Raw genomic sequence first — 12,616 nt, 5'->3', positions numbered from 1 at the left:
GGGTTCAAAACACAATACCCTCCAATGACAACAGAGGTCCCTTTGTGGGGATTTGTGATGTATGTTTCATGAGATGACCCACAGTCCTCTCTTTGCAGCATGCTGATTTTTGACTGGTGTAGTAGGAGTCTGATTTGTAGAGCTATTACTACAATTCCTTTCAGGGACACCGCATTGCCATTTCTCAAAGTTAAGTGAGTGCCTGAGGTTTCTATTTTAATAATGTGGATATGAGAAAAAGAAAGAAATTTGTCTATGAAAACATTTAATGCAAGTTTAAAAAACATACTCCATTTTCTTCTTGTGAAATTCTATTTTTCAATCACAAAAACAATTAATGCATACAATAATCCCAGAACTCTAATTCTAAAAAATAACAGATACTCATATTTCTAGAACTTGGATTGTAAATAACCAGTCCACAGTAGTTTCTTCTTAACTAAGCTCAAATCAATCATAGCCTAACAAAAATGTCAATATTGAGTATGTTAACATTTACCTAATTATTTTAGGAATAAAACTATTCTCCCTTGATATCTCAATAATTAGATATTTCAAAATTAAGTTTGTTTAGGAAAGACCAAAGTGAAAGAGATTATTATAGATAGCCATTGCTTTGTAACATTAGGATCAAATCATTTTGTAAAAACTTGCGATAAAATTAATTTCCATATTATATTTAAAGCTCAAAGAAACTTCCATGATTTAAATTAAATCAAACCTATAATTCAAAGAATCTTCTGACCTCTAAAGACTCGAGTAATCAATATTAATATACTTAAATTAGGTAATACACTCTGCTCTTCATTATTTGATTACCTACAGTAATTTTTTTCTTAACATTGTAGGATATAATGAATGCTCTGAATGGAAAAAAAATAGTACCATAAACATTGTTTGACTTAAATATTAGAATAACTAATAGTAAGAAGTTCAATGAAATAAAATGTCCTTTTTCTGTAGTTCAGGATATTTACTATTTCTATTCCCACAACACTATGAAGCTGCTTTTATTTGTCATATTGAGATAACTAAAACTGCTAACATTTACATAACTTACCCAGGGTTACTACCCAAAAGGAAGTTGACAACTTAAAACTTTTCAGGCTTCTCTGGCCAATTCATTAGAATATATCTCTACCCTGTCACTCATCCAAGGTTACATCTTCTGGTGATAGTACAGACTTTCATGGTAATGTCAATTTAAAGATTTTTTTTTAATTATTCATGAGAGACAGAGAGAGAGAGAGAGAGGCAGAGACACAGGCAGAGGGAGAAGCAGGCTCCATGCAGGGATCCAGATGTGGGACTTGATCCCAGTACTTCAAGATCACGTTCTGAGCCAAAGGCTGAGGCTCAAGCACTGAGCCACCCAGGTGTCCCAATAATGTCAATTTTAGTCCATGCTTTACCATCACTGCTCATTTGAAATAATCAGCAGCGTCAATTCCTTCATCAAAGACCCTCCATTTCTATGAACTCCTTAGTACCATTCTCTTCATTTATTATAATTCAAGTTCCTTTCCTCTATCCATTATTAGAAACTATAGTTCCAAATCCTCAATACAGTCTAAAAGATGCCTAATCCATTAAACAAGCTACAGCTGAATTCCCTTTAAAACAATTACTCTACCTCTATTCTAAACATTTCCTTTATTAACAAATACAATTTTTACCCTGTATGATTCCTCACTTAACCATACCTAGGGAAAGGCTAGGGTCTCAGAGAAGAACATCCAGAACAACACTTAAAGATCAGTAAAAAGATTTCCATGGACAATGCCATTTGTTTCTGGTTTCAACCCATTCCTACAAAATGGCAATGGGAATACTTCTAGTTAGAGTTTGAGGCTGTCAGCGTTTTGGCCCCAGACTCCAGCCAGTCCACTGAAACAACTGGCTTACCCAAAAATTTTCTATGGCAATATCACAATCCAGATATCAGTAACCCTTGCCTACACTGCAAAAAGTTACTATAGAGTCACAAATTATAAATGCTCAGAGCCAAACTGAAATTATGGTTTGGAAATCATAATGCTCCAGTGTTACCACAGAAAGGAGATTTCTGCATTAGTGCTAGTTTCATTAAAAAATGTCAAAGTACACCTCAGAAATACTGTTCCAAAGAATAATCAGTTACATGCCTATGTCTTTTAAAGTAAAATGCCCTTTTATAGCAGTAAATGAACAGCATAGATCCAGACTGTTATGATGGATTGTCTCCATTGTAACTTTGTGATCTTTGAATGTTCTAGTATGTGTTTTTTTGTTGTTTTTTATGTTCTAATATGTTTTGACATTTTAATATCACCATAAGATATAGGCACATATGAGTTGTTTTAGGTAATTGGTAGGGGAATTTGTAAAGATTTGAAATGAAGTATTTCTTAAATTGCCAGATGTTTACGTAGTTCCAGATTTCAACCACCAGTTCAAAAGTTTCTCAGGTTGGAAATCAACACCAGGCCCCAAAGGCCTTTGAAGTTACATGCTCCAACCTTAAATATCAATATTAATCTTTTCAATATAGTCCTTGGAATTTTATTTAATAATCTGAAACACTTGAGAAGATCTTTAAAAATGAAGAATTTACAAAATTACTCAAACATGAAAAATTAATCTTGAGAGGAAGGTGGGGGAAAAATCTGTTGTATAACTGGTGGATGGGGGCTCCAATAGTATCATTAAAAAAAAAAAAACACTAAAAATATGGTAAAATAGACACTTGAAAAAAAGGCCATGTATTTCTTTATCTTTTAATGTTAAAAAAATCACTTTCTATGCCAGTATGCATCAATTTCATTATTTTGCATGGCATGTCAAAACAAACGTATTAAACACATTAAAGATCAATTTCTAGAAAACCTACTGTCAATTGCAATACTCCTCACAGAGAAAGAGAAACTGAAAATTCATTGAGCATGACTTTATAATTAACAATATTTACAACAGACTTAGAAATCTATGGAGAACACTTAAAATTGCTATAACAATATTATAATTTTTTGTGTTCACTCTATACAGAAAATGGTGCAATATTCTGAAACCAAATGAAATGAGTAACACACTGGAAGTCATTTATTAGTCATAGAGAAAATGTGATTGACATGAGCTATGTAAGACGTACCTGCTAAAATATACATGGAAGATACTAATTAGCCTGATGAATTACATTTGTTAGGACAATGTCCTAAGTGAAGTTTAATCTAAAACAATCCTTTAAGGACAAAAGAGAAATAATTTCACATTGAGACTTAGCATGAAAATCTTAATTCAATCCTTCAATTGAATACAGTCTAAAATGGTTTTTACAATTTGTATTTACTACAGAGAAACAATTGAAATAGATGTCTGCAAAGTCATGTATGCATATAAGTATCTAATCCCCTAGCTTTCTGATGTAGGCAGAAGAAGAAATAGGGTAAATTGGTATGTTTTCTAAAGGCCCATCTAAATATGGCCTGATGGCAGTACAAACATTCCTTTTAATCATTGGTTACATCTCAGTTGCATGGCTACTCCTGAATGCAAGATATCCAGGAAATGTAGTTACCTGTATGTCCAGGAAAAAGAGGCATGTCTCGTGAAGAGCTAGATTATTCCACAGGCACTTATTCTCAGAGGTTTTTTAGTATCTTTACTCTCTAATAACGATAGTATATTTTGTTATAATGCTCATATAAAGTTTAAAGAAAATACATATTAAAGGCCTTTATTTATTTAAAAAAATAGGTGTTTCACCAAGTTCAGAGTACAATTTAAAGTATTAACCTCCTTCGATGGCACAGAAAATAGGTAAAATGCTTCAGTCAGTGTGCATCATGTGGGCTGAAACTGTTGATGCATATATCACTTCATGAACTGTGGACCCACAGAAATAAATGAAGAATTAGGTATGGGGAAAGGAGAGACAGGGCAAGTGAGTTATTGAAACAAGGAAATCCCCTGAAAAATATTCAGTTGCTGAGATAGAGGCTTGGTTTCTATAGAACCAGGAAACTGTAGGAAGTAGAATCAATATGCAAGTGTCATGGCAAGGTAGCTGAACCCTAGAGACCAGTACTGTTACTCCAACCAGGTTCATAATGTGACTTAAAGAGCCATATATAAAGGAGGCTGAGTCCCGATGACAGAGGAGTAGGAGACCCTAGTTTGGTCTGGTCCCATGAATTCAGCTAGGTAGCTATTAAATCATTCCGAACATCTGCGAGCTCAACTGAAGATCTAAGAAAAGAATAACTGCAGCTCTACAAATAGTAAAGGAACCACTTTCTGCAAGGTAGGAAATGGGAGCAGTGAATCCGAGATGAGGTAAGGGAAGACAGACCATGAGGGTGGGAAACCTCCATCAGCCAACACTGGAAAGTAATAGAGCAGCACAGAGCAAAACAGAATTTTTAGAAGACTGTTCCAGGGAGGGATGTCCTGGCCTGAAAGACACTCAGGTGGTAAAGCGGGGAAGAGTCATAGGTGGGATAGTGTGGTCTCAGGATCCTCAGGGTCACAGGAAGACCTGGGGTGCCTGCATGGGGCAGAGTTCCCAAGCATCGGAGCAGGGACGTTGGCTGCAATCAATAAGCCCAGGAGTGGGATTTCAGTTTGCGGTCACCATAAACCATGAACCAGGGCACAGTTGGGCAACTGCTCTCCAAGCAGGAGCCCAGCAAGTGGCTGAACCACCAGAGAACTGTCCCTTATCCCTCCCGGGGGGAGCAGTGTGAATGCACACCACAGGAGCCTGCAGGGTTTAGAGACTGCAAATGGGTCATGTGCCTGAGATAGAAACACTTGGTCACAGGCTGGGTGAGCATGGAGTGTGGACAGAGACCAGGGAGAAAGCAGTGATGGACTGCTTTTCCCTGTGGGTGCACTGAGGAGTGGGGCCAAGATTTTGGCTCCAGCGCTGGAGAAGGGGAGGCTGTCATTTTCACTCTCATCCTCTAAAGCTGCATGGAAAGCCTTTAGGAAACATAAACCACATAGAGCCATCCAGAGCGGCTTACACTCAGCCTGCCTGCCCCCCCTCCCCCAGCAAGGGTGGTGCAGCTCCAACGGGGGCAAAGACACCTGAAAATCAATACAGCAGGCCCCTCCCCCAGAAAATCAGCAAGAACATCCAGACAAGACCAAGTTTATGGATCACACGGAATTGCAAAGCTCCAGTGCTAGGGAAAAATATAGAATTCAGGGTTCTTTTGTTTTTTATTTTTCCCCCAGAATTTTTTAGTCTTTCAATTTTAATTTTTTCTCTTTCCTGTTTCAACCAATTTCTTAATTTATCAACTCTCTTTTAAAATATTTTTTCTTTTTTACACTTACATTTTATAATTTCATTGTATTTAATTTTATTTTTGTATATATATATATATATATATATATATATATATATATATATGCTTTTCTTTTTTTTACAACTCTGGAATGCAGTTTCTTCTAACAAATAGACAAAAATACACCCAGAATCTAGGATATTGCTCTGTTCTCATCTGATCTTATTCTCTTTCTCTCTTTTTTTTTTGTTCTTTTTTGTTGCTGTTGTTAAAGTCTTTTTTAATTTCCATCTTTACAGTTACATTCTATCCTTTCGATGTAATTAATTTTACTTTTGTGTATATATATATATATATATATATATGCTTTTCCTTTTTTTTTTTTTTTTTTTTTACAATTTTAGGATGTAGTTTCCACTAACAGACAAAAATACACTCAGGATACAGTGTATTGCTCTGTTCTGCTCCCCTGTTTGTTTATACTCTTTTTTTTTTTTTTTGGTCTTTTAATTTTCATTTTTACAGTTACACATTGTATCCTTTTGATGTATTTAATTTCATTTTGCTACGTATATTTTTCTTTCTTTACAATGTTGGGATTTAGTCTTTTTAACAAAATACACATAGGATTAGGCATATTACTCTGTTCTGTTCACCTGTCTGATTATATTCCTTCTTTTTTTTAAAAAAAAAACATTTACTTATTTTTATTTGGGGTCTCTTCTGATTTGTTTACTGTATATTTCTCTGGGATCATCATTGCCATTTAGCATTTTGTTCTCTTGTTCATCTATTTTTTTTGGGCAGAATGACAAGATGGAGAAACACCCCAAAAAAGAGAATAAGAGGCAGGACTAACTGCCAGGGACCTAATTAGTATGGATAAAATTAGATGTTGCAGCTAGAGTTCAGAATAATGATTATAAAGATACCAGCTGGATTTGTAAAAAGCATAGAAAACATTAGAGAGTCTCTTTCTGGAGAAATAAAAGAACTAAAATCTAGTGAAATTGAAATAAAAAACGTCATTAATGAGATGCTCAATGAAAGCTCTAAAAAATGGAACCTCTAATTGCTAAGATAAATGAGGCAGAAGAGAGAATTAGTGATATAAAAGACAAAATGATGGAGAATAAATAAGCTGAGAAAAAGAGAGATACACAACTAATGGATCACTATGGGAGAATTTGAGAGATAAGTGATACCATAAAGTGAAACAATTTTAGAATAATTGGGATCCCAGAAGAAGAGGAAAGACAGATAGGGACAGAAGGTATATTGGAGCAAATTATAACACAGAACTTCCCTAAGCTGGGGAAGGAAATAGGCATTCAAGTCACAGAGGCACAGAGAAACCCCTTTAAAATCAATAAAAATACATCAACACCTCAACATATAATAGCAAAACTTGAGAATTTCAGAGAAAAGAGAAAATCTTGAAAAGCAGCTTGGGACAAGAGGTCTGTAACCTACAAGGGTAGAAACAATAGACTTGCAGTAGACCTATCCTCAGAGATCTGGCAGGCCAGAAAGGACTGGCATAATATATTCAGGGTGCTAAACGAGAAAATTATGCAGCCAAGAATACTTTATACAGCAAGGATATCATTCAAACTAGGAGAGATTTAATAAAACTTCCAGGACAAACAGAAACTAAAAGAATTTGTGATCACCAAACCAGCCATACAAGAAACATTAAAAGGTATTTTTTTAAGAAAAGAGAGAGCCCAAAAGTAACATACACCAGAAAGAGACAATGTAGAGAAACAGTGACATTACAGGTGATACAATGGCACTAAGTCCACATCTTTCAATATTTACTCTGAATGTAAACAGCTAAATGCCCCAATCAAAAGACACAGGGTATCAGGTTGGATAAAAAAGTAAGGACTATAGATATATTGTATGCAAGAGACTCATTTTTGACCCAAAGACTCCTCAAGATTGAAAGTGAGTGAGTGGAAACCCATTTATCATGCTAACAGACATCAAAAGAAAGCTGGAGTAACAATCCTCATGTCAGACAAATTAGACATTAAACCAAAGACTGGGGCATCTTGGATGGCTCAGCAGTTTAGCGCCACCTTTAGTCCAGGGCGTGATCCCAGAGACTTGGGATCAAGTCCCACATGGGGCTCCCTGCATGGACCTTGCTTCTCCCTCTGACCCCCCTCTCTGTGTCTCTATGAATAAATAAATAATCTTTAAAAATACATAAATAAACTAGACTGTAATAAAAGATGAGGAAGGATACTATATCCTAAGTAAAGGCTCTAACCAACAATATCTAACAATTATAAATATTTATGCTTCTAACTTGGGAGCAGCCAATTACATAAACTAATTAATAACAATTAAGGAAACACACTGATAATAGTACAATAATTGTAGGGGACTTTAACATCCCCTTCACTGCAATGGACAGATCACCTAAGCAGAAGATCAACAAAGAAACAAGGACTTTGAATGACATTCTGAACCAGAAGGACTTCCAGATATATTCAGAGCATTCCATCCTAAAGCAAAAGATTACATATTTTTCTCAAGTGCACATGGAACATTCTCCAGAATAGAACACAGACTGGGTCACAAATTAGATCTCAACTGGTACCAAAATATTGGGATAATTACCTGCACATTTTCAGACCACAATGCTTTTAGACTTGAACTCAATCACAACAGGAAATTTGGAAAAAACTCAAATACATGGAGGCTGATGAGCATCCTACTAAATAATGAATGGATCAACCAGGAAATTAAAGAACTTTTAAAATTCATGGAAACAAATGAAGATGAAAACACAACTGTTTAAAACCTTTTGGATGCAGCAAAAGTGGTCCTAAGAGGGAAGCATATAGCTATATAGGCCTTTCTTGAGAAACAAGAAAGGTCTCAAATATACAATCTAACTTTACACCTGAAGGAGCTAGAAAAGGAACAGCAAATAAAGCTTAAACCCAGCAGGAGAAAGGAACTAATAAAGATTAGAGCAGAAATTGATGAAATAGAAACCAAAAGAACAGTAGAAAAGATCAACAAAACTAGAAGCTGGTTCTTTGAAAGAATTAATAAGATTGACAAGCCCCTGGACAGACCTATCACAAAGAAAAGAGAAAAGACCCAAATAAATAAAATTATGAATGAAAGCAGAGAGATTACAAACAACACCAAAGAAATACAATTATAAGAACATATTATGAGCAACTATATGCCAACAAATTAGGCCATCTGGAAGAAATGGATGTCTTCCTAGAAACTTATAAACTACCAAAATTGAAACAGGAAGAAATAGAAAAACCTGAACAGATCCATAAGCACCAAGGAAATTGAAGCAGTCATCAAAAATCTCCCAACAAATAAGAGTCCAGGGCAAGATGGCTTCCCAGGGGAATTCTACCAAACATTTTTTTTTTAAGATTTTATTTATTTATTCATGAGACACACACACACACACACACACACACACACACACACACACAAGCAGAGACGTAGCCAAAGGGAGAAGCAGATGCTTAACTGCTGAGCCACCCAGGCATCTCAACCAAACATTTAAAGAAGAATGAATACCAATTCTTCTAAAGCTGTTTCAAAAAATAGAAATGGGATCCCTGGGTGGTTCAGTGGTTTACCGCCTGCCTTCGGCCCAGGGCGTGATCCTGGAGTCCCAGGATCAAGTCCCACATCAGGCTTTCTGCATGGAGCCTGCTTCTCCCTCTGCCTCTCTCTCTCTCTCTCTCTCTCTCTCTCTCTCTCTCTGTGTCTCATGAATAAATAAATAAAATATTTAAAAAAAAAAAGAAATGGAAGGACTGAGCTGAAGACAGGTGCTCAACTACTAAGCTACCCAGTGTCCTGGAAGGAAAACTTCCAAAATCTTTCTATGAGGCCAGCATTACCTGGATCCCCAAACCAGACAAAGACAAAAAGGAAAATTACAGACCAATATCCCTGATGATGCAAAAATTCTCACCAAGATGCTAGCCAATAGGATCCAACAGTACATTAAAAGGATTATTTACCACAACCAAGAGGCTTATTCCTCGGCTGCAAGGGCAGTTCAACATTCACAGATCAATCAGTGTGATACATCACATTAATAAAAGAAAGGAGAAGAACCATATAATGCTTTCAATAGATGCAGAAAAAGCATTTGACAAAGTATAGCATCCTTTCTTGATCAAAACTCTTCACAGTGTAGGGATAGAGGAAATATACTTTAATATCACAAAAGCCATATATGAAAGCCCACAGCAAATACCATTCTCAATCAGGGAAAAAACTGAGAGCCTTTCCCCAAGGTCAGAAACACAGCAGGGACTCCCTTCTCACCACTGTTGTTCAACATAGTACTAGAAATCAGCCTAAGCAATCAGACAACAAAAAGATTAATAAGAGGCATCCGAATTGTCAAAGAAGAAGTCAAACTCTAACTCTTTGCAGATGACATGGTACTCTATGTGGAAAACCCAAAAGACTCCATCCTAAAATTGCTATAACTCACACAGAAATTTGGCAAAGTGGTAGGATATAAAAACAGTGCACAGAAATTGGTTGCATTCCCATACACTAACAATGAGACAGAAAAAAGAGAAATTAAGGAGTTGATCCCATTTACAATTGTACCCAAAAGCATAAGACACCTGGGAATAAACCTAACCAAAGAGGTAAAGGATCTATACCCTAAAAACTACAGAACATTTCTGAAAGAAATTGAGGAAGACACAAAGAGATGGAAAAACATTCCATACTTATGGACTGGAAAAATAAATATTGTTAAAATGTCTGTTACCTAGAGCAATCTATACATTCAATCCAATCCCTATCAAAATACCATCAACTTTTTTCACAGAGCTGGAACAAATCCTAAAATTTGTAGGGAACCAGAAAATACCTTGAATAGCCAAAGGAATGTTGAAAAAGAAAACCAAAGCTGGTGGCATCACAATTATGGACTTTAAGCTCTATTACAAAGCTGTAATCATCAAGACAGTATGGTATTGGCACAAGAATACAAACATAGATCCAGAATAGAAAACCCAGAAATGGTCCCTCAACTCTATGGTCAACTAATCTTTAACAAAGCAGGAAAGAATATCCAATGGGAAAAAGACAGTCTTTTCAACAAATGGTGTCGGGAAAATTAGACAGCTACATGCAGAATAAAACTGGACCATTTCCTTAAACCATACACACAAAAAAAGACTCAAAATGGATGAAAGACCTAAATATGAGACAGGACTCCATCAAAATCCTAGAGAAGAACAGAGGCAGCAATCTCTGTGGCACTGGCCACAGCAACTTCTTGCTACATGTGTTTCCACAGGGAACGGAAACAAAGGCAAAAATGAACTATTGAGATTTCATCAAGATAAAAAGCTTTTTCACAGCAAAGTAAATAGTTGACAAAAGCAAAAGACAACTGACAGACTGGGAGAAGATATTTGCAAATGTCTTATCAGATAAAGGGCTAGTATCTGAAATCTATAAAGAACTTCTCAAACTCAACACCCAAAGAAAAAATAATCCAATCAAGAAATGGGCAGAAGACATGAACAGACATTTCTCCAAAGACATTCAAATGGCCAACAGATACATGAAAAAATGCTCCACATCACTTGGCATCAGGGAAACACAAATCAAAACCACAATGAGATACCACCTCACAGCAATCAGGATGGCTAAAATAACAAGTCAGGAAATGACAGATATTGGTGAGGATCCTGAGAAAAGGGAACTCTCTTACACTGTTGGTGGGAATGCAAGGTAATAAAGCCACTCCAGAACACAGTATGGAGGTTCTTCAAAACGTTGAAAATAGAGCTACCCTACCCTCAGAAGAAAAATTTCATTTCCCTTAACCATTTCCTCTGCCTGAAAGGTAGAGAAAAGGTAAAATGTATTTTTAACTAGCTTAGAAACCTCTAACACTATTTCTTTTTTTTTTAAGATTTTATTTCTTTTTTTTTTAAGATTTTATTTATTTATGAGAGAGAGAGAGAGAGAGAGAGAGAGACACTGGCAGAAGGAGAAGCAGGCTCCATGTAGGGAGCCCAATGTGGGACTCAATCCTGGGTCTCCAGGATCACGCCCTAGACTGAAGGCAGCACTAAACCTCTGAGCCACTGGGGCTGCCCTAAAACCATTTCTAAAAAGCAGTAGAACCTCAAATTTATAGCTCCACACTGGATCCAACCTTCAAACATATTTTGTGTGACTCAGAGTATTTTAATTAGGGGATATCTCCCATAAGATCCAGAATTATGGTAGATCTTGAAAAGTAGTAATAGTAAAAAGTAGCAAAAGTTGCTCTGCATTTCCCCCTATGATCAACTAGTTGAAGCAAAGTATGGCAGATCTCTTTAGACATGGATTATGGTTTCAAGTTTACTGCAGTTCTCACCTCTTCCAAATATATTACATCAAATATGCTTTACTCATTTTCATTACCCAATGGCCTCCAATAGCAATTAAATATGTGGCCTCTGCTCTTAAAAAATCCTGTATCTTTGGCAATAGACTAACCACTGGGGCTCAATATATATTCCTTTGGTAATTGCATACTTCTTTGAGTAAATCAATCCAGAACACAGTATATCACAGAATGTAGGGTAGACTGAGATCACAGTGGACCAGAGAGGGCAAAGAGCAATGGGACATGGGGAATTGCTGCATGGAAAAATGCCATAGAATTGTCAAATGCTTTGATTTAGATAGCACCAGAAGATCCTCTGAGCTTCTAATTGGAGTTGGAATTGCAAATTGTTTTTCTCTGAAGGAAAGATAGACAACAACTGCCATTTGATTCCCCACTTTTTGAGTTATCGAACACATTTTTATTTCAATTAGTTTCATCTTCAGCATTTATAAGATATCATAATTTTTGTCTTTATACAGCCTATAGTCTCTCAGGTAAAGGGCATGGGGTGAAAATTATGTTTGTTATATAAAGGGATGTTTTAGTGAAAAAAATTCCAGGAATTAGCTGATAGATGGGTCAGCTGTGTTTATGGCCAATGGTAGCAGAGATATTCTAATATTTAATCGTTTCTTATTATTGCATTGAGAAGAACTGGAAGATATGATACAGTCCCTAAAAGTAGGGTGGAAACCAGCAACTCTATCTTTAGAAATACACAGTTTGGGAGTAGATGATGAACAAACTGCTTCTAATAGTGTCAGTAATTTGCCACTACCAGAATGACATGTTTGGTATTAGGAATAGGTCATTCTGGTAGACATATCTTCCTACACAGTCTTACATCATCCCTTCCTTTTGGGATCTGCTCTTCCATTAATCAACTTTACCTGTCACAGGAGTGATCTTGTCTTCCCCCTCCTCCTCTTAA

The sequence above is a fragment of the Canis lupus genome, chromosome 8, assembly GCF_048164855.1.
Source record: "Canis lupus baileyi chromosome 8, mCanLup2.hap1, whole genome shotgun sequence".
NCBI classification, from domain to species: domain Eukaryota; kingdom Metazoa; phylum Chordata; class Mammalia; order Carnivora; family Canidae; genus Canis; species Canis lupus.
This window is presented reverse-complemented; position numbering follows the sequence as displayed.